At 39.4% G+C, this 23,754-nt stretch overlaps 1 protein-coding gene and 1 long non-coding RNA gene across 3 annotated transcripts in view; one reads left to right on the plus strand and one right to left on the minus strand.

Annotated features, from left to right (window-relative positions):
- Positions 1-15,500: 15,500 nt before the first annotated feature.
- LOC123585981 overlaps positions 15,501-23,754 on the minus strand; it is a 267,199-nt gene continuing 258,945 nt past the window's right edge. Inside the window, exon 3 of the long non-coding RNA XR_006706514.1 lies at positions 15,501-15,771. This is a non-coding gene — a long non-coding RNA (uncharacterized LOC123585981). The remainder of the gene's footprint in view (positions 15,772-23,754) is intronic.
- The window catches only part of FABP12 (fatty acid binding protein 12), a 58,326-nt gene continuing 52,269 nt past the window's right edge, over positions 17,698-23,754 (plus strand). The window contains exon 1 of one of the 2 annotated variants that reach the window (XM_045454760.1): positions 17,698-17,781. The gene's annotated coding sequence lies outside the window, so the exon portion shown is untranslated. The remainder of the gene's footprint in view (positions 17,782-23,754) is intronic. The other variant, XM_045454756.1, reaches the window with a different exon arrangement.

Raw genomic sequence — 23,754 nt, forward strand, 5'->3', positions numbered from 1 at the left:
AAACAGAAAATCAGCAGTAAGGAAAGAGTGGCTTTGAATGGCACACTGGACCAGATAGAGTTAACAGATAAATTCAGAACATTCGATCCTAAAACAGCAGAATACACATTCTTTTCAAGTGTACATAAAACATTCTCCAGAATAAATCACTTATTAGGCCACATAACAAGCCTCAATAAATTAAAAAAGATAGAAGCCATACCATGCATCTTTTCTGACCACAATGCTATGAAACTACAAATCAACCACAAAAAACAAAAACAAAGACAAAAAAACAAAAACAAATCTGGAAGAAGCACAAATCTATGGAGATTAAGTAATATGCTACTAAACACTAAATGGGTCAACCAAGAAATCAAAGAAGAAATTAAAAGTACATGGGAACAAACAAAAATGAAAACACAATAGTCCAAAACCTTTGGCATGTAGCAAAAGCTATTCTTTGAGGGAAGTTTATAGCAATAGAGTCCTACATCAAGAAGCAAGAAAAATCTCAAATAAACAACCTAAGCTTACACCTAAAGGAGGTAGAAAAACAACAAACAAAACCCCAAACAAGCAGAAGGAAAGAAATAATAAATATTAGAACAGAAATAAATGATATAGAAACAAAGAAACAAACAAAAACCCAACCCAATAGATCAATGAAACCAGAAATGGTTCTTTGAAAGGTCGCAAAATTGATGCACGTTTAGCCAGACTCATCAGAGAGAGAGAGAGAGAGAGAGAGAGAGAGAGAGAGAAAGGACCCTTTCAAGATCAAATCAAATCACAAATCACAAATGAAAAGGGATAAATAACAACCAACACCACAGAAATACAAGTAATTGTAAAAGAATATTATGAAAAACTATATGCCAAAAAATTGGGCAATATAGAAGAAATGGATAAATTCCTAGAAACATATAACCTACCAAAACTGATGCAGGAAGAAATAGGAAATATGAGCAAACTGATTACCAGCAAGGAGACTGAATCAGTAATCAACAGACTCCCAACAAACAAAAGTCCAGGACCAGACAACTTCATAGGCAGAAGCTACCAAACATTTAAAAAAGAGTTAATACCTATTCTTCTCAAAATATTCCAAAAAACAATAGAGGAACAAAGACTTCTGAATTCATTCTGTGAGGCCGGTATCACCCTGACACCAAAACCAGATAAAGACACTACAAAAAAAAGATCTACAGGCAAATATTTCTGATAATCATAGATGCAAAAATCCTCAACAAACTACTAAGAAATTGAATTCAGCTATACATTAAAAGAAATTATTCTCCATGATCAAGTGGGATTTATTTCCAGGATGCAAGTGTGGTCAATATTCACAAATCAATCAATGTGATACATAACATCAATAAGAGAAAGAATAAAAACCATATCACCACTTTAGTAGATGCAGAATATGCATTTGTCAAAGTATAGCATCAAAATAAAAGCCCTCAACAAAGTAGGTGTAGGGGGAACATACCTCAACACGATAAAAGTCATATTATGTAAAATTCACAGTTCATACTCCATTAAAAAAACAGATCTTTCCCCCTAAGGTCAGGAACAAGACCAAGATGTTCACTCTTGCCACTTTTAACCAACATAGTACTAGAAATCCTAGCCACAGCAATCAGACCACAACAACAACAACAGATCCAAATTGCTAAGAAAGAAGACTTACACTATTTGCAGATAACATGATACCATATATAGAAAGCCCTAATTACTCCACCAAAAAAAAAAAAAATACTATAACTGATAAATGAACTCAGTAAAGTCACAGGATACAAAATCAATATGCAGAAATCTGTTGTATTTCTATACACCAATAATGAAGCAGCAGAAAGAGAAATTGAGAAAACAATCCCATTTACAACTACACCAAAAATACTAAGATACCTAGGAATAAACTTAACCCAAGAGGTGAAAGACCTATACTCTGAAAACTATAAAATATTGATAAAAGAAATTGAAGATGACACACACAAATGGAAAGACTTTCCATTCTGATGGATTGGAAGCATATTGTTAAAATGTTTATACTATGCAAAGCAATCTACACATTTAACACAATTTATAAAAATATCAATAGCTTTTTTTTGCAGAACTAGAACAAACAATCCTGAAATTTATATGTAACCACAAAAGACCCCAATAAGCCAAAAACAATTTTGAAAAAGAAGAGCAAAGCTGGAAGTATCACAATTCCAGACTTCAAGTTATATTACAAAGCTGTAGTAATCAAAACAGTATGGTACTAGCATAAAGAAGACCTATAAATCAGTGGAACAGAACAAAAACTCAGAAATAAACCCACAATTATATGGTCAATTAAACTCTGACAAAGCAAGAAAGAATATTCAATGGGAAAAAGACAAAATGGTGCTGGGAAAACTGGTCAGCTACATGCAAAAGAATGAATCTGGACCACTTTCTTACACCATACACAAAAATAAATGCAAAATGGAATAAAGACCTAAATGTGAGACCTGAACCATAAAAATCCTAGAAATGAGCATGGGCAACAATATCTCTGATATTGACAGTAGCGACATTTTTCTAGATACATCTCCTGAGGCAAGGGGTATAAAAGTAAAAATTAACCACTGGGACTACACCAAAATAAAAAGCTTCTGCTCAGCAAAGGAAACAAATCAACAAAAATAAAACACAACTACAATTGGAAGAAGATATTTGTAAATGACATATGCAATAAAGGATTAGTATCCAAAATATATAAAGAACTGATACAACTCCACACCCCAAAACCAGTTAAGAAATGGGCAGAAGACACAAAGAGACATTTCTCCAAAGACAACATACAGATGGCCAGCAGAAACATGAAAAGATACTCAATATCATTAGAGAACTGCAAATAAAAACTATAATGAAGTATCACCTCACACCTGTCAGAAAGATTAAAGTAAAAAACACAAGAAACAACAAGTATTGGTGAGGATTCGGAGAAAAAAGAACCCTTAACACTGTAGGTGGGAATGCAAACCAATGTAGCCACTGTGGAAAACAGTATAGAAGTTCCTCAAAACGTTAAAAATAGAACTACCCTGTGATCCAGTAATCACACTACTGGGTATCTAACCAAAATATACAAAAACAATAATTCAAAGTGATATATGTACTCCTATGTTTATAGAAGCATTATTACAATAGCCAAATTATGGCAACAGCCCACAGGTCCATCGATAGACAAAAGGATAAAGAAGATTTGGGGTGTGTGTGTGTGTGTGTGTGTGTGTGTGTGTGTGTACAGACACATACACACACACGAGAATATTATTCAGTCATAAAAAATAAAATCTTACCAATTGCAACAACATGGATGAAGCTAGAGAGTATGATGCTAAGTGAAATAAATCAGAGAGACAAGTACCATATGATTTCACTCATATGTGGAATTTAAGAAACAAACAAAACAAATGAGCAAAGGAAAAAAGAAAGGAGGGGAGATAGAAATGAAGAAACAGACTCTTAACTATAGAGAACATATTGATGGTTAACAGAGGGGAGGTTGGTGGGAAGATTGGTACAGTAGGTGATGGGAATTAAGGAGGCCACTTGTGATGAGCACTGAGTGATGTATGGAATTGTTGAATTTCTATATTGTACACTTGAAACTAATATAACACTGTATGTTAACTATACAGGAATTTAAAACAACAATAACAAAATTACAACAAAAAGAGTGTAGGACCAGATGGAGTCATAGGTGAATTGTACCAAACATTTAAAGAAGAGTTAATACCAGTTACCTATTATTCTCAATCTAGTCCAAAAAAATTGAAGGAAAGCTTCCAGATTCATTTTATGAAGCCAGCATTATCCTGATACCAAAATCAGACAAAGATTAGAAAAAAAGAAAACTACAGGTCAGTATCTCTGATGAACATAGATGTAAAAATCCTCAACAAAATATTAGCAAGCTGCATTCAACAGCACATTAAAAGGATCATTCACCATGATCAGTTAGGATTTATTCCAAGGATGCAAGGATGGTGTAATATTTGCAAATCAATCAACATGACATACCACATCAACAAAATGAAGAATAAAAATTAAATGATCATCCCAAGAGATGCAGAAAAAGCATGTGACAAATTTCAACTCAGTGAACCCACTCAGTGAAGTGGGTTTACAGGGAATATACCTCAACATAATAAAGGCCATATATGAAAAACCCACAGCTAACATCATACTCAATGGTAAAATACTAGAGATTTTCCTCTAAGAGCAGGAACAAGACAAGAATGCCCACTCTCACCACTTTGCTTCAACATACTACTAAGAATCCTAGCTGCAACAATCATACAAGATAAAGGAATAAAAGGCATCAAAATTGGTAAAGAGGAAGTAAAACTGTCACTGCTTTCAGATGCCATGATACTATACATAGAACACCGTAAAGACTGCACCAAAAACACTATTAGAATGGGCAAATGAATTCAGTAAACTCACAGGATACAAAATTAATACACAGAAATCTGTTTCATTTTTTTTAAAGTTTATGTATTTATTTTGAGAGAGAAAGCATGCAAGTAGAGGAGGGGCAGAGAGAGAGAGGGAGAGAAAGAATCCCAAGCAGGCTCAGTGATTTCAGTGCAGAGCCCAACCCAGGACTCAATTCCACAAATTGTGAGATCATGATCTGAGCTGAAATCAGGAGTCAGATGCTTAACCAACTGAGCTACCCAGGTGCCCCAGAAGTCTATTTCATGTTGGTACACTAATAATTAGCAGAAAGAGAAATTAAGAAAAGAATTCCACTTACAGTTGTGCCAGAAAGAATACAATACGTAGGAATAAACTTAATCAAAGAGGTGAAAAAAGATCTCGGAAAACTATAAAAACTATAAAAACTGATGAAAGAGATTCAAGACAACAAAAACAAAATGGGAAGATATTCCATGCTCATGGATTGGAATAATTAATATTATTCAAATGTCCGTACCACCCAAGACAATCTACAGATTCAATGCAATCCCTATCAAAACACCAACAACCTTTTCCATGGAACTAGAACAAATAATTGTAAAATTTGTATGGAACCACAAAAGAGCCCACATAACCCAAGTATTCTTGAGAAAGAAGAACAAAGCTGGAGATATCACAACAGATTTCAACATATATCACAAAGTTGTAATCAAAACAGTATGGCACTGACACAAAAATAAACACATAGATCAATGGAAAAGAACAGAGAACCCATAAAGAAACCCATACTTATATGGGCAATTAGTCTACAACAACTCAGGCAAGAATATATAATAGGGAAAAAGACAGTATCTTCAATAAACAGTGTTGGGAATATTGGATAGCTACATTAAAAACAATGAAACTGGACCACTTTCTTATACTATATGCAAGAATAAACTCAAAATAGATTAAAGATCTAAATGTGGCACATGAAGCCATAAAATTCCTAGAGGAAAACATAGGCGATAATTTCTTAAACATTGTCCCTAGCAACATTTTTCTAGATATGTATCGTAAGGCAAGGCAAACAAAAGCAAAAATAAACTACTGGCACTATATCAAAATAAAAGTTTTTGTACATCAAAGGAAACCATCAATGAAGTGAAAAGGCAACCTATTGAATGGGAGAAGATATTCACAAATGATATAGCTGATAAGGGGTTAATACCTAAAATGTGTAAAGAATATATAAAACTCCACACGAAAAAAAAAAAAAAAAACAACAAACAAACAAACAAATAATCTGATTAAATATGGACAGAGGACCTGAATAGACATTTTTCCCAAGAAGACATATAGATGTTCAAGCAACACATGAAAAGATACTTGACATCACTAATAATCAGGAAAATACAAATCAAAACCACATTGAGATATCAGCTTATAGAATCAAAAAGACAAGAAATAACAAGTGTTGGTGAGGATGTGAAGAAAAAGGAACCCTCATGCACTGTTGATGGGAATGTAAATTAATGCAACCACCGAGGAAAACAGTATGAAGTTTCCTCAAAAAATTAAAAATAGAATTACCATGTGATCCAGTAATTCTACTACTGGGTAATTCCCTAAAGAAAACAAAAACACAAATTTGAAATGATATATACACCCCCATGTTTATTGTGACATTACTTACAATAGCCAAGATATGAAAGCAACCTAAGTATCTATTGATAGATGAATGGATAAAGAAGACATGGTACATATATAAATGGAATATTACACAGACATAAAAAGGATGAGATCCTGCCATTTGTAACAACATGGATGGACCTAGCTGGTATTATGCCAAGTGAAATAAGTCAGACAGAGAAAGACAAATTCTATATGATTTCACTTGTACGTGGAATGTAAAAAACAAAATGAATGAATGAATAAAAGGTTGAAACACACTCATACACATGGAGAACTGATTGTTGCAGGGGTGAGGAGTGGGGGAATGGGTAAAATAGGCAGACAGAGGTGGGAAATACAGGTTTGCAGTTACGAATGAATAAGTCATGGGAATCAAATGTACAGCATAGGGAATATAGTAAATGGTATTTTAACAGTGTTACATGGTGACATATGGTGGCTACTCTTGTGGTGAGCATAGCATAATGTGTAGACTTGTTGAATCACTATGTTGTATACCTGAAACTAAGGTAATGTTGTGTATCAACTATACTTCAATGAAAAAGGAAAAATATAATTGCAGAACAGACAAATAATTTGAACACAGACTCCACAGGAGTATATATGCAAAATATAAGCCCATGTAAAAATGCTCAATATCGCATTATCCAAGAAATTCAAATTAAAATAATAACATACCACTACACACACAAGAATGACTAGAACAAAACAAAACCCAGCGACATCCAAAAGAAACCAAATAAACCCTCAGTGATACCGAGAGTTGATAAGGATGTGAAGCAATTGGCTGCCAATATCATTCCAATAGTTTTGCCCTTAAAATTTTTTTTTAATATTTATTCATTTTTTTTGAGAGACATAGAGCACAAACAGGGGAGGGGCAGAAAGAGAGGGAGACACAGAATCCGAAGCAGACTCCAGGATCTGAGTTTTCAGCACGAAGACCAATGTAGGGCTCGAATTCACGATCCGCGAGATCACGACCTGAGCTGAAGTTGGACGCCCAACCCACTGAGCCTTCCAGGCGCCCCTTTGCCTTTTTTGCAGTTGGCAGTGATGTCCTAATTTACAGAAGCCGAATCTTTCCTGCCTTTAACTTGACTTCTCTGCAATTCTTTCCCCTTGCTTGTTGCCTGTTTTTAAAATCACACTTAAAATTCTCTCCACTGTGCACTTCTCAGCACTTTGCTGACTTCTCTGCCTGTGGCAATGATGCTGCTCTATAGCGTGTCACCCGTGGTCCGCTCTCCTGCCAAGTCACTGAGGAAACACATGCATGCTCAGGACTTCAACTCTCACACCTATTCTACTGGTTCCCCGATCTTGATCCAAGGCCCACATTTCCCTTCTGAGTACTCACCCTGATTCTCTGGTTCCTTACTGGACATTTCCTTCTGAATGTCTTCTCCTTTTATCAGCTCAACATGCGTCTAACCAAACGAATTAATTTCTGCTCAGAATTTTCTCCTACTCTCCTGTAATGTATGCATTTCCTCCCCACTCCCGCCTCCTTTCACTTTCAAGTTAGAACCTGCTACATTTGATGTTTCCTTTACCCTAGCCCCTAATACCCAATTTATCCTAGCCAGTTTTTCATAACATGGTCCCACCTAATATTCCCATCCAATACTGAGCCAAATAAACTATTGCTCTTTACTGGAATCCTCTGAGTCTTTTCAGATATTTCTTCTTCCCCAAGTCATCTATAGTAACAATAGATCTTTTTTTTTTTTTTCTGATTGTAAAGATAACTCTAAGTCACAGTGATTTCCTATTCTTTACAAACTACTGCCAGTGCCTAGCACTTCACTACTGTCACAACATCTGTAGAGATGTGGTTCTGCTCCTGATTAATTTAGGAAATGATATCTGACCCAAGCAAGACAAATGAAACGTGTTAGGGAAGTGACCATTTTGAACCCAATGACAGAGACTGGGAATGACTGAGAATAATTTACTATGCTATAAGGCACTTTACATTTTCTTTTTGAGAGAGAGAGAACACAGAGTGTGAGCAGGGGAGGGGCAGACAGAGAGGGAGACAGAGAATCCGAAGCAGGCTCCAGGCTCTGAGCTGTCAGCACAGAGCCCGATGGGGCTCGAACTCATGAACCGCGAGATCCTGACCTGAGCTGAAGTTGGACGCTTAACTGACTGAGCCACCCAGGTGCCCCATATGCCCTACAGCACTTTAGATCAGCACCAAAGAAGTCATGTGCTCCTCGGGGGATGGCTGAGCTGGGCATCAGCATTCAATCCCACAAGTCTTCCAGTTTAAGAGGAATAGAAATGTGCCGAATATAATATGTTCTAATTTCTAATATGCCATATGTTATATGTTCATATCCCTTAGGTTGTTTATTCCCTTAAATAACTCACAAACTATTTTCCTTTACAGTAATACATAATAATAAAATTACTATTAATATTTAACATTTGTTTTGAATACTCTGTACTAGGCAGTATGCTAAACACTTGACATTTATGATATTTAACCCTCACAATAACCCAAGGAGGGTTGTTACCCTCATTTTACTGAGGCACATAGATGTTACTTCATTAGCCTAATTTCCCTGACACTCATGTAGTGATGGAGCTGGAATCACAGCCTTTTTTTTTTTTGAGAGAGAGGGCACAAGTGAGTGAGGGCAGACTGAGAGAGAGGAGAGAGAGAATCCCATGAGGGGCTCAGAGAGAGAGAAGGAAGGAGAGGGGGAGAGAGAGAGAGAGAGAGAGAGAGAGAGAGAAGTCGCGCTCACCTGTATTCAATCAAAGCAGGGTTCTAGCTCACGAATCATGAGATCATGACCTGAGCCGAAGTCAGATGCTCAATGACTGAGCCACCCAGGTGTCCTGGAGCCCATAGTTTTAACCCATTACCTGGTCGTCCTTACCCTGGCTGCATACTAGAATAATGTGGAAGTTTTTTTTTTTTTAATTTCTTTTTCAACGTTTATTTATTTTTGGGACAGAGAGAGACAGAGCATGAACGGGGGAGGGGCAGAGAGAGAGGGAGACACAGAATCGGAAACAGGCTCCAGGCTCTGAGCCATCAGCCCAGAGCCCGACGCGGGGCTCGAACTCACGGACCGCGAGATCGTGACCTGGCTGAAGTCGGACGCTCAACCGACTGCACCACCCAGGCGCCCCAATGTGGGAGTTTTTAAATATGCTGGGTCCCACTTGAATGAATCTGATTTTCTAGGTCTGCAGTGTGGCTTACCCACCTGTACTTTTTAAAAGTTTCCCAGGTGATGACATTGGCTAGACAGAATTGAGAACCGTTAGTTACACACTACTGCTTCCCACAAGTAACTGCTATCTTACCAGTTGCCTATTCTTGCATTCACCCAGCCACTCCCTCACCTCCACAAACCTCAGAGGGTCTCATGGTATAATTTGATGTCTTAACATGGTGAGCCTGACTTGAAAATTACTGTACCAGCCTTTTTTATTTCCACAAATCAACACTAGATGGCAGACTATACATAGGGAATCACGTTAAGCATTGTCATTTCAGAAACATTTTATTTTTCCTTTGAATAACCTCATTAGCCAACATTCCAGTTTAACAATATAGTATTAAAGCCAGGGTAATTTTTCCATAAATTGACTTACTCTATATTATGGGTCAACTCGTATTACTTTTTTTTTAAATGTTTATTTCTGAGAGAAATAAATGGGAGGGGCGGAGAGAATGGAGGAACAGAGGATCTGAAGCAGGCTCCATGCTGACAGAGGAGAGCCCGATGTGGGCTTGAACCCACGAATCGTGAGATCATGACCTGAGCTGAAGTCAGATGCTCAACCCACTGAGCCACCCAGTTGCCCCTCGACTCATATTACTTTAAGCAGAGCCATGAATACCCTGTATATACTACGGCCTGGACTTGGTCCTCTTCCAGCTCTAGCTGTAAAAGGGGTTTATTAATCATAAACATATAGAAAGTGATATATTTTTCCTTTGTTGTTTTACTTGAGAACACTTTTCCACTAACAGATTTCAATGTCCCTGTCAAATAATTGTTCCATTAATAGAAACATTTACAAATATCCTGCTTACCTTTCTTAGGGATCTTGTTACATCTCCAACCTGCAAGGCAGGGGGCACTTAGTTCTATATGCCCATTTTCCCTTCTCCTTAGAGACTCTGTTTGCTTGGATATTGGAACGACAGATGTGGGGTATGTGAGGCACAATATAAGAGGAGCATATTAACATGATCATTTCTTTAGGATCTCACAACCAGCAGAGTATCTTCACCTTCCTGACCTCAAAGAGGTCCAGCCACCTCCAAGTTAGCATACCTGGGGCAGCCAAGATAGGGCACAGCCAAGATAGGGCACACCTGTGTTGGACTCTTTCAAGGTGCAATGGGATTCTTCATTCTAAATTTTTTTCACTACCTTAGATTTCAAGTGTGAAACCATTCATATCCTTCCTCTGACCCTATGCATGATGAAAGATAGGACTGGAGAGATTTAGTTTAAGCAATCTTTCTAAATGCAAACAAATGATCACCAGCTCAATGGCTCTCCAATTCTCCTGGGATACAGTCTAGATTCCTTAATATGGATCATAAGGTTATTTAAGATGGGCCTCCCCCCTCCTTATCTCCCAGGTTTTTTACTCCCAATTGTACATACACTATGTGCAGCTTCAGCAACATACTTTCTTCTGTTTCATGAATGTTCACAATGAGCTGGGAGGTTTTTTGATGAACATCCTCTCCCATCTTCCATTTTGAACTCCATCCCAACCCATGCTTAACCTACCTTTACATGTTTAATTTCTACCTACACATTAGGTCTCAGCTTACATGTAATTTCCTCCACCAAGCTTTCCCTGACCACCGAGGTATAGTTTTGTTTCCTCTCTTGAGTATTCTGCATTTCCTCCTTCAGACTATTTGCCACACTATGTTATAATCACCTCTTTTCACTTCTGTAAAGATAAGACTGCAAACATCATGGAGGCAGTCTTGGCTACTCTTGTATTCTTACCATCTAGCTCAGTGCTTGGCAAGTACCAAGTTCTCTATAGATATTTAATGAACAAATGAGTGAGGTCTCAATATCTAATAGCAGCCTTCTTAAGTCGTTTTGTACCCAAGGCTTGACAGCAGTAATTTTATGCACACCTGCAAGTAATAAATTGCCTAAAACCAGCCCAAACTGTCCCTTTCCTAGAAAACCAAAAGAGCATCTCAACCAATTCTTGATTTGTTTAAAAAAAGAGAACGTCTATGAAATGCCACAAGGTCTTGCAGATTCACTTCAGATTCAAGGCGGCAAGATGGGAGACAGGAAAAACAGAATACAATTTAAGTCTCTTTTGCTACACAATTGAAATGAAGGAACCTTTACAAGATCATGAAAAGTTCACGTGTATCAAGAACGTCACCACCATGAGAACTTTCAGATTTCGGGTCACTAAAAACAAACTTCGGTCTTCCCATAATAAGGATGAGCTCACTTTTTTCCATCCCCACCCCCTCCCTACCCTTGCCTTTTGCCTCCCCCCTCTACTACAATTTAAGCTGAGAACAATACAATTCCCCAAGAATAAATTTAAGAGAAGAGTAGCTAGACTACATCTCTTCAAACTCATATTCTAGGTTGTAGATAAATCTCCGTGCTTGCTTGCATACTTTGCTGACAGATTTCCTAAGAACTTGTTCATTTTTAGCTCCGTGTAAAGATAATGGGATTGAGTAGATTTAAAATCCTTTTAGTTCCTATCGTGGGTCAAGCCAAACTAACAAAAATCAAGTTCCGGAGAACATCATTATGCTTCTTGTTCCCTCTTTATCAACTCTCAACATAATTACTTTCACATAACTGTGGATGACAAAACCTATTTTGAAGGTTATTATAAGCATCAACCTGAGGGCCTCTGAAACTCATCTTGAATCTCTGTAAGAATGTTCCTTGGATTTCACAAGGTCTCCTTTGTCACTCCCTAGAAGAAAGTCCTGGAGATCTTAATATCAAGAATAATTGTTCTTGTCCTGAGAAGTTGGTTTCCTTTTATCCGAGAGAGGAAAAGAACACATTAAAATTATAACTCTCAGGATCTCACCCCAGATCTACAGAATTTGAAATTCTATTGGTGGGGCACAGGTGATTATAGTTTTATAAGCTCATTAGGTGATTCAGATGCACATCCACGTTTGGGAATCTCTCTTATAGATGAGAATTATGTAATTGACTAGGTTTCTCCTCAAATTAGGCCACTGGAATGCTTAGGATGCAAATTTATGGCTGACGGGTAGCAGGTATATGGATCATTTTTTTATACTTTTTAATTATTTTCCTGTCTCCCTATGCTTGCATCTTTGGTTTAATTTCTTCTTTCACCTCACTTCCAATTTAAATTCTTGTTATAGTACATAACCACATAAGCCATCTTAAATTCCTTTTGGAACATGTCAAGAAATAGGCACAGAGCCAGACAAATATGTAAATAATTATGACACTCAGCTTCTGTAGAGAAAAAAATATTCTTGGCAATTGGTACAGAATAAGCACCCTTGGCTGACCTGAAGAAAGCCTTGTGTGTGTGTGTGTGTGTGTGTGTGTGTGTGTGTGTGTGCGTGTGGGCACACACACATGCTCACTCATGTTCCAGGAAAGGGGAGAGGCGGCCATACATGTGAATTAGAGAACCATTGTCTTTCTGCTTATCAGTGAATGATTTTTACATTCCTCTATCAAAAAGCAATTGTACTTCTTTGATGCTCTTCATTAAACTTGTGGTACATGTACCAGCTAGAGAATTCATGTCTGAAACAGTACTGTGGATGGATGTTAAATGAGACTACCCTTCTGTCTGTTGTGCCCTTTTTTGCTTAGCCCCCAATTTTTTCCATCTTAATCCCTGTCTTATCTTCCTTTACTTCTAACTAATCCCCAACAAAGGCATAAATTTATAGGAGCTTTAGAGAGCGATTCCCAGAATTACTGGAAGGGAAAGGGACCCATAGGTCGTTTTGGTATGTTTCAATGAGGGGAAATCACTCTCTGCCCTTCTTTCTAAAACCACCAGCCTTTGAGAATCACTGCAAGTGGGGCTAAGCCTGGGAATTCTATCACATGGCTAACAGTCTGCTTTATTTATCTGAATGACTGATCATGTGTCTGTGGCTGGGAGAACCAGATATTCATCTCCTGTTTTAGTCTCCTCAGTCATTCCCAGGAGGAAGCTCTGGGACAACCAGCTAAATGACCTCGGGGAGCCTTGGGGTTAGTGTAGACTGACACCAGTTCTCTGGCTTGAGGCTGTTAGACTTCAATGCATTTGCTGGTTTTTTACTTTTTGGATATCTACTTATCATACAGCTCCAACTGTTCTGAAACATTAAGTGATGGTTAGGCTTCACCATACCAAGATGAGCTTTATAATAATTGGGTAAGAATTGGGTCACTTTGGTCCTGCCAAAAACCCCAGAATCTGGTAAATCTGATTGGGAGTTGTTCATCGGTGCTCTGTAGGTCAACACAATGCTTGTCAAACTGCTACTAAATTTTGAGATACGTATTAAACAAAAGGATCCACCTAAAGGCAAGATCCTTCAATACAACCAGCATTCTGAGAACCTATTTTGTATAGTGTATGGGCTAGACATTGCAGGGATCTGCAGACAAGAAGGCTGATAGAATTAATAACAAGAGCCAGAATTTAGTGAGCATCTGGCAGTTAATACACTCACGTTAATTTAATTTGAAAAGTTGACCATTACTCACTTATTACCACAAGAGAACTAAGTCCAGAATGGATAAGAAACTTGCCCAAAGCCACTTATATAGGGTGTTAGAGTTAGGATCCAAAGCTGCTGCTTTTCCCTAACTAGGGCACCACCTGCAGCATGGAAGTGTGTGTGTGGGTGTGTGGATGTGGGTGTTGGTGTGGTGGGGGTGTGGAGGTGGGTGTGGGGGTGTGTAATAAGATATGTAAATCAGTAACCACAATACCAGGAAGAAGAAAATAAGGGAAGTATGATGGGAGAAACACCAACAGTGTGCTAAAAAGAGATGGAGGGAAAGATCTTCAGGAGGAATTGGAAACTGGCTTTGGAATTGAGTTGAAGGCCTTAAGAAATGGATGGAGTTGGGGAAGAAGGAACCGAGACTGGCATACCATGAGGAAGAAACAGTGTAAGGAAACTCCCGGAGATGAGAGGACCAGTCGCTTTAGGAGAGGGGGAGATCCCCAGTTTAGTGGGCATTCAGGGTAGGTCCAAGGGCCCATGGTGGAGAGCTCTGGTGGTGCAGCTGGGCCGGGGAGCGTCTCTCTAATTCGTTAATGGGCTACTCATGGTTGTTGGGCGGCAGATTGACCGCAGTTGTGCCTAAAATGAATGGGCAGGTTGCCTACAGGAATGGTATTTGAAAAGCATGGAGGCCAACTAAAAGAACTTCAAAGAAGTCCTAGAAAGAGTGAGAGCAACTTGACTGTGGGCAGCAGGAATTCATGGAGGGGGGCATATCCAAAACCCATACTCAGGGCTTCAGCAATGATTAGAAAGAGCAGGAGCAGATCTGGGGATAAGTTCAGTTTGGGATAGTTGAGCTTCGAGCAAGAGCAGGAAATTCAGGTAGAGATGCCCAGAGGGCAGCTGGAATCACCACCTACAGTTAGGAAAGGGAGGTTTAGTAAAATGTGAGAGAATTTTGCATAGAGGTTTATAGGAGGAGTTTTGTACTAAAGGAGAAGACAGGACCGCAGAAAGGCAGAAGGAAGAGATTGGAGGTAATAGGTGGTGGTTATTAACTGTAAACACAATGTGACTGGGGAGAAAAAAATATGGGTGCAACAAAGGAAGAGCTGTGATGAATTAACTGGCAAACTTGCCTTTACAGAACTAACTCCCCATACACAAAAGACTTAAGGAGGGAAGAACCATCCCTACGATCTTAATAAAAGTTGGATGACAGGCTAGGCCTCCTGGTTTGTGATATTCAGGATTCCCTCGGGTTGTTTTTTGTTGTTGGTTTAAGATCGGCCAGCCTGAAATAACTTTTCAGTTTTCTCCTTTTGGTTTGTTTCATTTCCTATGTCTTGGGTAATAGGAACAGACACCAGCAACTCCTCTTTAAAATAGAAACCTAAAAGGTAGGCTGAGAGAGATCTACCCCACAAGCTATTCCCGCATCTACTAATTTTTCCTGCTCGCCCTAGCGCTGGAAGGTGATCCCTGCTTCATTACCAAGGAATTACCTGGGCATTGCTGCAACTGAGCAAACATTTATTCAAGCCAGAAGCACTTCAAATGGCAAGATTACTCTTTCAATATTCACCATCCTGCCCTAGGCAACGCAGGCCAGAAGGCTGCTAATTACTTTCAAACTCAGAAAGAAAGGTTAATAGATTTGAATGATCGCTATCGTGCTCTTAAGTCACTTGGCAAGTGGCGAATAATGGTGTAGGGCATACCACGACTGAGGGAATAACTACTATAAAATAAATAACTAATACCATGCAAATTGATCTGTTCATACACGCATAGGTTGTACTCACCGCAGGACGAGTAGCTCCTGAAAGGGCGGCACCAGCACCTCTCTCCACGCTCTGGTCTTTACCGCAAAGCATCAATGACTCTTAAATGGGGAATCCACCTGGCCCAGAGTTGATTTGGCTTCTTGCTGTCTCCTCTGGCTGTAAAATTTAGGAGAAGAGGCAAATGAAGATCTGTTTGAAGATTTTAAATCTTCTAAAGAATCAGATCCGGTTCATTTTAGACTGTTATCTTCACCTCCTCTTTAAAAAACCTGGCGGTGACATCTAACTCCAAAATAATTCAAATGAGCCAACCAGTAAGGGGTTGCTGTCTGCAATTTGGATACGCATGGAAGTTAGAGTTTCTCGGTTAGAGAAAGGGCTTTGGAGCCAATTAGTCCTGAGTTCAGTTTTCAACTCATTGATTACCATTAAGCCACTTAGCCAAATTACTCTGGAAAAGAGCTGTGGCAGGCTTTAGGCTCTGGGTTACGGTGATGAACAAGCAGACACAGTCCCTGCTCTTCTGGAGCATACCTGTTAGTTGGAGGAGATAGGCAATTAAAAAAAAATGCTGTAATGAACATCAAAACAGGGCCACGAGGTTCAGAGTTCCTGTGGGGTCTTGTCGGGGAAGGTGTTGGAAGTGTTGCTTACCTCTCCCTCTCTATGTGTGATCTTGGGCAAATTTCTTTGCCTCTCAGCTTCCTCGTAGGGCTGTTGGGATGATTCGATTAAATAATAATTACAAATCCCTAAGTACTAATCTGGCATGTGGGAAACACACAATGAACACTATCTGATACTATTTTAAGCTCCCAGTGCCAGTATTTTGAATCATTTTCTTCACTCACTGCTGCATCCCCAGTGCTTAGAGTTGTGCCTGACACATGGCAGACATGTCTGTTGGCTGAATAACTTTAATGAGGAAGATAATCATGATGGGGGAAAAAAAAAAAGACAACAGTGGAAATAAGAGTAAACAACAAAAAGTTTCTTAGACTACTTGATGGAGCCCTGGTAACTTGGGTGCAACAAAGTAGAGATTTTGAGGGAGAAACTAAGCCCCAAAACAGAGTGCTCAAAAATTGAAACGGTAATTAACCCTCAAATGAAGGAATCAAATACTGTCTTCTCTCTCTTTATCCACTAGGGGGAGTATACTCCTTACCGCAAGTCAGCCTTTCCCAAGCTTTGTAAAATAAGGAGTTAATGGGACAACAACTAGAACCTGAGGCTGCAGCCTGTAGGTTTAAATTTAAGCAGATAGTAGAAAGAAGAAAGAAAGAAAGAAAGAAAGAAAGAAAGAAAGAAAGAAAGAAAGAAAGAAAGAAAGAAAGAAAGAAAGAAAGAAAGAAAGAAAGAAAGAAAGAAAGAAAGAAAGAAAAAGAAAGAAAGAAAGAAAGAAAGAAAGAAAGAAAGAAAGAAAGAAAGAAAGAAAGAAAGAAAAAAGGGTCTCAGATAAAATCAAGTGGTAGGCAAAACAATTGATCAACATGTGATTCGGCTACTCTTTCAATCTTTGTAAGAGAAGAATAAAAATTAAAGAAAACCATTATTTCACTAACTGTAAAAAGAACAAGCCCTATTACGAAGGGTGCATATCTGCTCGTTTCTTAATCTTTGGGTACTCAAAGTAAGATGTTCTAAAAATTATGGAAATATCATTACTTGATTATTTTAGAAATCTAAGTTTGCCAATATTGATTTTTTGAACATTTCTAAAATATTTTATTTTTGAGTGATCCCTATACCCAAAACGCACAACCCCAAGATCAAGAGTTGCACGTGTTACTGAATGAGCCCCGGGCTCAAACGCACAACCCTAAGATCAAGAGTTGCACGTGTTACCGAATGAGCCAGTCAGGCAAACCTTCACATATTTTCTTGCATGCTTGATCCAGATCATTTGTGAATTACAATATTTTGCTTTTCATTAAGGCTGCTATCTCATATTCATGGATGGAGCTTATAAACCACTATAAAACCTGTGTTGAACATATGTTGAAATGATGAGGCAAGAAGCATAAATAGAGCGGTAATCTCTAACAGAGCCTGGTAATCCTCTAAGCTCCAGAGGCTGTTGGCAAATGTGGCCTCTGCACGCCGCACAGGTAAATCCCAGGTTCCTTCCACGATGACAATGATGTGACTTCCTGGAACTCTCAGGTATGACATACTACTACTTAAATGAAAATCATTTTTATCATAAGAACAATTTTAGAAATGCCTTTATTTTATTATGTATGTATAAATAACAATGTTGCGCGTTTTTCATGTCGGTTACAATTTCAGTGACTTAAAGCTATGAACAAAAGTCATTCTATGCTTCAAATTCCAAACTCAAGGAGGCACCTGTGTTAGAGCCAGCTCCCTCCCCAAAGGTTAACTAGAGAGACACCTGTCAGGACTGACTCTCTCACCAAGGCGTATGATGCTGCTGAGAGGGGAGAAGGCAACCTGTCTTAGGAAGTGCAGTTTGCAGAGAGTCAGATGCTTTGCTCCCCAAAACCCAGAGAAGCACAGATGCCAAGAGCATCCTCATAAGGCTTGGCCTCGCCTGAAAGAAAATGGACACTTTTCTCCTTAATTAGATGGCTGCTTTGTCAGGGACTTGTTGATCTGTCTCATTCTCTTGAAGCAGTGGGAAAGTTAACTGGAGTGAACCTGGCGTCACAGGGATTGCCAGGTAAGGAGGGGAGTCAGGGCTATTTGGGGTTTGTGGGAGGTAAGGACAATGGATCCCACCGGTCCTGCCTGGAGATGGCTGCAGAGGGAAGATGAGATTCAGACCTATTGAGTTGCCTGGAAACAAAGCAAGAGTAGCTAAGAGGTGTAGGCAAAGGAAAGCCACGTGAATGTGCCAGCAAGGGGTCAGCAGTGGAGGTGGCCAAACTTAAGGAGCAATGCCCAGGAAAGCTCCAAAGGCTTGAGCCTGGCTGGAGCAGGGCAGGTTGGAGCTATCGTCCACCCTTAATGGCAATAATCCTGGTGAGCAACTATGGTCCACGAGGGAGACACCTGTAACCTCACCCAGTTAAGTAAGATGTTTATTCTTGTCACAACACTGAGGAGCTAGCAGCTAGAAGAGAGAAAAGGGAAAGTTTTGTAGAGAGCAAACCATGCTCCCTCCCCCAAAGAAAACCATAGGAACCATATAGTTGGATCTAGTCAAGTCTGGGGCCATCGGAGAAAGCTTTGAACTAAATATGCAGTTTAATTTTAAAAAATGGACAGAAAAGAGTCTTTAAAAGATGAAACAAGACTTCTGTGATAACCAAAATTTATTGGAAGTTATCAACTGTGCTCAGTAATCATGAAGGGACTCAATATCCATTAAGAAAGGGAAGTTCCAACCCCATACTCATGGAGACAACTACTAGAAGAAATTAAAACCACTTATGTTCAAACCCTCAAATTTTTTTCTTAAAACTATCTACTTTAAACAAATTTTAGGGGAAAAAAGGGAAGATGGTATTCACTCCAGTTCAGTCAGGAATCGAGTATTGGCATTCTAAGGCACATACCTGGTTTCTTGTGTACCCGACCTTAGTGCCTCCCATTATTACTCTGTCAATTGCACTTTGTTGGGTTCCTGTGAGTCATGGTGGCTTAGAGGTCTGAGTGAATCTCCCTTCACATTCTAGTCCATCCACTGATAATATAAATGTGCTCTTCTCAAATCCTTCTTTTCCAATCTAAGTCAGCTGACCTATCTAAAATCCAGATCTTAGCCACTTGCTGTAACACCTGGGTGAATGATGTAACCTCGGTTTTCTCATTGACAAAATCCAGGGGTGACTCTACGAGCCTTCTGACCCTTCTCCTTAGTAAGGAAGAGACTTCTAGGATGCATTATCCCGAGATATAGAGCAAGGTGGAATTGAAAAAAAAGTTTAAAGGGTGTTTAAGTGGACTCATGGCTAACAGATGAGACTATAAAGAGTAATGTAGACAGAAAGAGATGAGAAGCAAAGGCGAGAATCTGGTTTTGGGAGTGAGCATGTTTCAGGACACTTTGAGGAGAGACAGATTGTAATTAAGTTAAAAGGAGGAAGGCAACTAGGTAATGAGGGCTAAGGGCTTTACAATGTGAGATTTTATAACTATATTTGAAAAAAATTCCCCTGGGCTCTGAGAAAAGAAAGCATATAGGGAGGCTCAGGAGAGAGAGAAATAGTTTATGAGCTTGGGAACTAAGGAACAAAATGAGGATGATAGTTTAGGAGTGACACAGGAAGAGCATTCACATAGTTTGATAAAATTAGCATCCAAACTGGCGGGTGAAGAGAGGATCTCCTGAAAACAGCCGGAAACACAATAACATCAACAACTGCTATAGCAATTTAAGGGTTACAAACCATTCTAATATGGTCCTCAAACTGACCTCAACAGGGCAACCACAGAGGGAGTCAGAGGCCAGGGTTAGGGGCAGGTCTCTGAAACTTGGTTCATATGTCCAATGAAGAGGATGTTAAAACTGATAGGCTGAGCTTGCAAAAGTCAATTTTCCTTCCGTCTCCTAAAACCCTTTGTAATCTTAACTACAATACATATAGGATAAGGAAAAAGAATTAAAAACATAAAACTCACCCCCAAACTCAAGTGCTGTGTTAGGGTTAAGCACTAAGTGTTTCAAGGTTATTAATAGGAAACAACCAACAGAGATTTCGGTGGGGGGGGGGGGGAGGGGGGTGGTGCGGATAATAAGCTAAAAGCAAACACAAATATCTTCATGCATATTGAGAAGGCTATATTGGTAGAATATACATGACACAACTCACTGCCATTCTTTTGCAACATTCATCTTTATATCAAACCATGAGGAGCATGTTTTTTGGGTGCTCTTAGGGAACGTACTCAGTCATCTTTGTCAGTGTTATTCTAGTCCCAGCTGTGATTCACTGGTTTGTTTATATCTGAATCCTGACTATGTGTGTGGGGCTTTGTAGGTGTAGACAAATTTGTATTAGATAATAATATGTATCCCTTTCCTGTGGCTGCTATAGCAAATTCCCACAAACTGGGTGACTTAGAGCAACAGGAATTTGTTTTCTCAGTTCTGGAAGCCAGAGTCTGAAATCAATGTCACTGGACAAACATTACAATGTCAGCACCGTATGTTCCTTCTGGCAGGTCTGGGGGAGAACCCCTTCCTTGCCCCTTCCAGCTTCTGCTGGAATTCTGGTGGCTTCTGCTGTGCTCAGCCACTTGTGGCCCCGTGACTCTAATTTTTATTTTCACAGCACCTTCCTCTGTATGTGTATGTGAACATCTCCTGTTTCCTCTCTCTTACAAGGACCTTGTGACAGCATGTAGCACTCCCTCTGTTAATCCAGGGTGTTCTCCTGTCTCAAGATCCTGAATCACATCTGCAAAATGTGTGTGTGTGTGCATGTGTGTGTGTGCATGTATGTGCATGTGTGTGCACGTGTGTGCACATGTGGGTGGAGATAAATATCTTTTGCTATTCAGTTAGTGTTCAGCTGAGTCTCCTTAATGGTCTAGATGTCCTTCTCAGAAGTGGAGAAGTATGGTCATCAGGTGTTATACTATTATTTGATGACCACTGTCCATCCATGTGCCTTAGTCCAGCACCTCAGGCATGTTTCTCTTGTCTCCTGTCCTGTGGTGCTGTTACCTATGTAGTGACTGTGAAGTCACAGCTCACTACCTACTCTCAAATCAGGAAACTTCTCTAATTTGCAGTTGCTTGAACCCCAAAGTACACAGCGACACAGACCCCAGACCCAAGGGTCCTTTAATGTTGTGAGTGGCTTTCTCTGAGTGCTGGACCCTTGACTTCTGAAGTTCTCTGGTGCCAGAAAGTCTGTAGTGACAGGATTTCAGGGGCCTCCGCCCTAGGAGTTGATCACGTGCCTCTGGTAAACAAGCATTCTTATCTTAGATACTGGGAATGGCTGCTTATCAGGCAGGACTTTCACTGACCCGATCAGAGGCACAGCTGCTCATCTGCCAGGCCCTAGGAAAATTACTGAACTGTATGAAGACTGCAAAATCAGTGGCCAAGGGCTCTGCAGCTTGTCTCTGGAACTGTTATTGTGACTCCAGACTCAGCCCCCATTGAAGACAATTGTGGCCTGAGTTCAATCATAAACATGCTGGGATTGCCATCAGAAAAGGCAAACTCACACTAACAGGTTTCTCTTTGGTGAGCTGGGACACGCCCCAAATGAGAGTTGATCCGACTGAAACATACACTTGGAGATTGACTTCCATGGGCTTCCGGATGGAAGGTCTTCATTTTTTTCATTACCTTCCTTGCTTGCTCACATTCTAGGAAAGTACCTCCATTGTTGTACAGATGATGAAACATAATGGCATAACATACTGTTGTGACAAAGATGAAGAAATGTACATTTTAGAATGAGAAAGCCTACAAAGTGGCTACGGTGGGTGTGAATAATCTTCACATGACACATTTCTTAGGGAGGATTTCTGAGACAGTATGCTGATTTTCTGTGTTGACCTGTTTGCATAGTTCCTAGTTTATTCCATTAGCTCTGCCAAACCTCATTTACTTTGCCACTGGTGTGGTAGGTCGCTTGAGCCCTAGACTGGGAGTGAGGTCGTATTTTTTTTTAAGTTTCTTTATTTATTTTGAGAGGGGAGGGGAGGGGCAGAAAGAGGAAGAGAAAATCCCAAGCAGGCTTCTCACTGCTAGCATGGGGCCTGGCACCGGACTCGAACCCACAAACCGTGAGATCATGACCTGAGCCGAAATCAAGAGTCAGGGGCTTAACCCACTGAGCTACCTGGGAGTTCCAAGGTCATGTGCTCTATTCCAATCTCCTTTAGAGAGTAATCTATGCCTCTAGAAAAGTCACAGACTCTTTTTTTGTTTACTCCTTCTCTCCATTAAATACACGTTATAGCACGTGATTGATAAGGGTCTCCTCAAAATGGAAAAGATCAGGGCAACGTGTAGGTCTTAGATTTTTTGAGAGAAAAGAGCAATATAAACGCACGAAATGACTGCTATTCTACATACACATTATATTAGTTGTAGACATAAAGGTTGACTACTGAGATTGTGTTATTCTAAATAAAACATAGGAAAGGGGATGGGTGAAATAGGTGATGGGGATTAAGGGCACTGCGTGTTGTATGGCAGGGTTGAATCACTAAATTGGACACCTAAAACTCATACCACCTGTTTGTTAACTAACTGGAATCTAAATAAAAACTAAAAAAAAGAAGCATATTGGAAAAAAAATAAAACATGGTAAAAAGAACATTATACTTTCAATGTAGGGATAAGGAAAATGTGTATCTATGGGGGAAACTATGTGAAAAATACTATGATTTCCAAAACAATTAAATGACAGATTTCTTTTCTTCGAAGGACTCTTAAATATAATAACCTTTTGGCTTATAGAGACAGTATAAATAAGCAAAAAGAATGTATTTGCTTTTGAAAATGAAATTAATACAGAGCTTGCCCATTTTGCCTCTTCTCCTAATAAGTACAAGGATTAAGAAGTCTTTATTGGTTCCTAATTTCTCCCTTACAAACAACATCTTTCTACCCCATTCTACTATCACACATTACTTGCATTTCACAGCTGGCATTTAACAGCTTGAGCTGTGGGGTCAATATCTCTGGGTTCAAATTCCAGATCTACTCTTAGTTATATGACCTTGGGCAAGTTTCTTAATCTTTTTGGACTTCAATTCTGTCATCTGTACAGTGGGGATAATAACAGTACATCCCTTAGAATGTGGTAGTGCATATTAGTGCTTGGTTCCTAGAAAGCTCTCAATAAATCTTAGTTACTAATATTACTTTCTTTTAATAGACGACCTATTCTTTCTTGTATGAGACTGATTTATGTTTGTTTCCATCTCTCCCACTAAGTTATTGCGAAGAAAGAGATGGGACTGTGTCTTCTTCACCTTGTATCTCTCCCATGTGTTAGTATAATGCATGGCACATGGCAGATACCTAGTAAAGATTTGTAGAACTGAATTATCTCAAGCATTTGGAAAATGTATGCACATGTAGTCGCATGAAGTTTCAAACGAAGGATCAGAAATCCAGTATATTGCAAAAGCCTATTTTAACGGAAACAATATCACCTTAAAGACTGCAGTTGAATCCTTCCTCCCTCTTGCTGCCCT

The sequence above is a fragment of the Leopardus geoffroyi genome, chromosome C3 (genome assembly GCF_018350155.1).
Source record: "Leopardus geoffroyi isolate Oge1 chromosome C3, O.geoffroyi_Oge1_pat1.0, whole genome shotgun sequence".
Taxonomy (NCBI): domain Eukaryota; kingdom Metazoa; phylum Chordata; class Mammalia; order Carnivora; family Felidae; genus Leopardus; species Leopardus geoffroyi.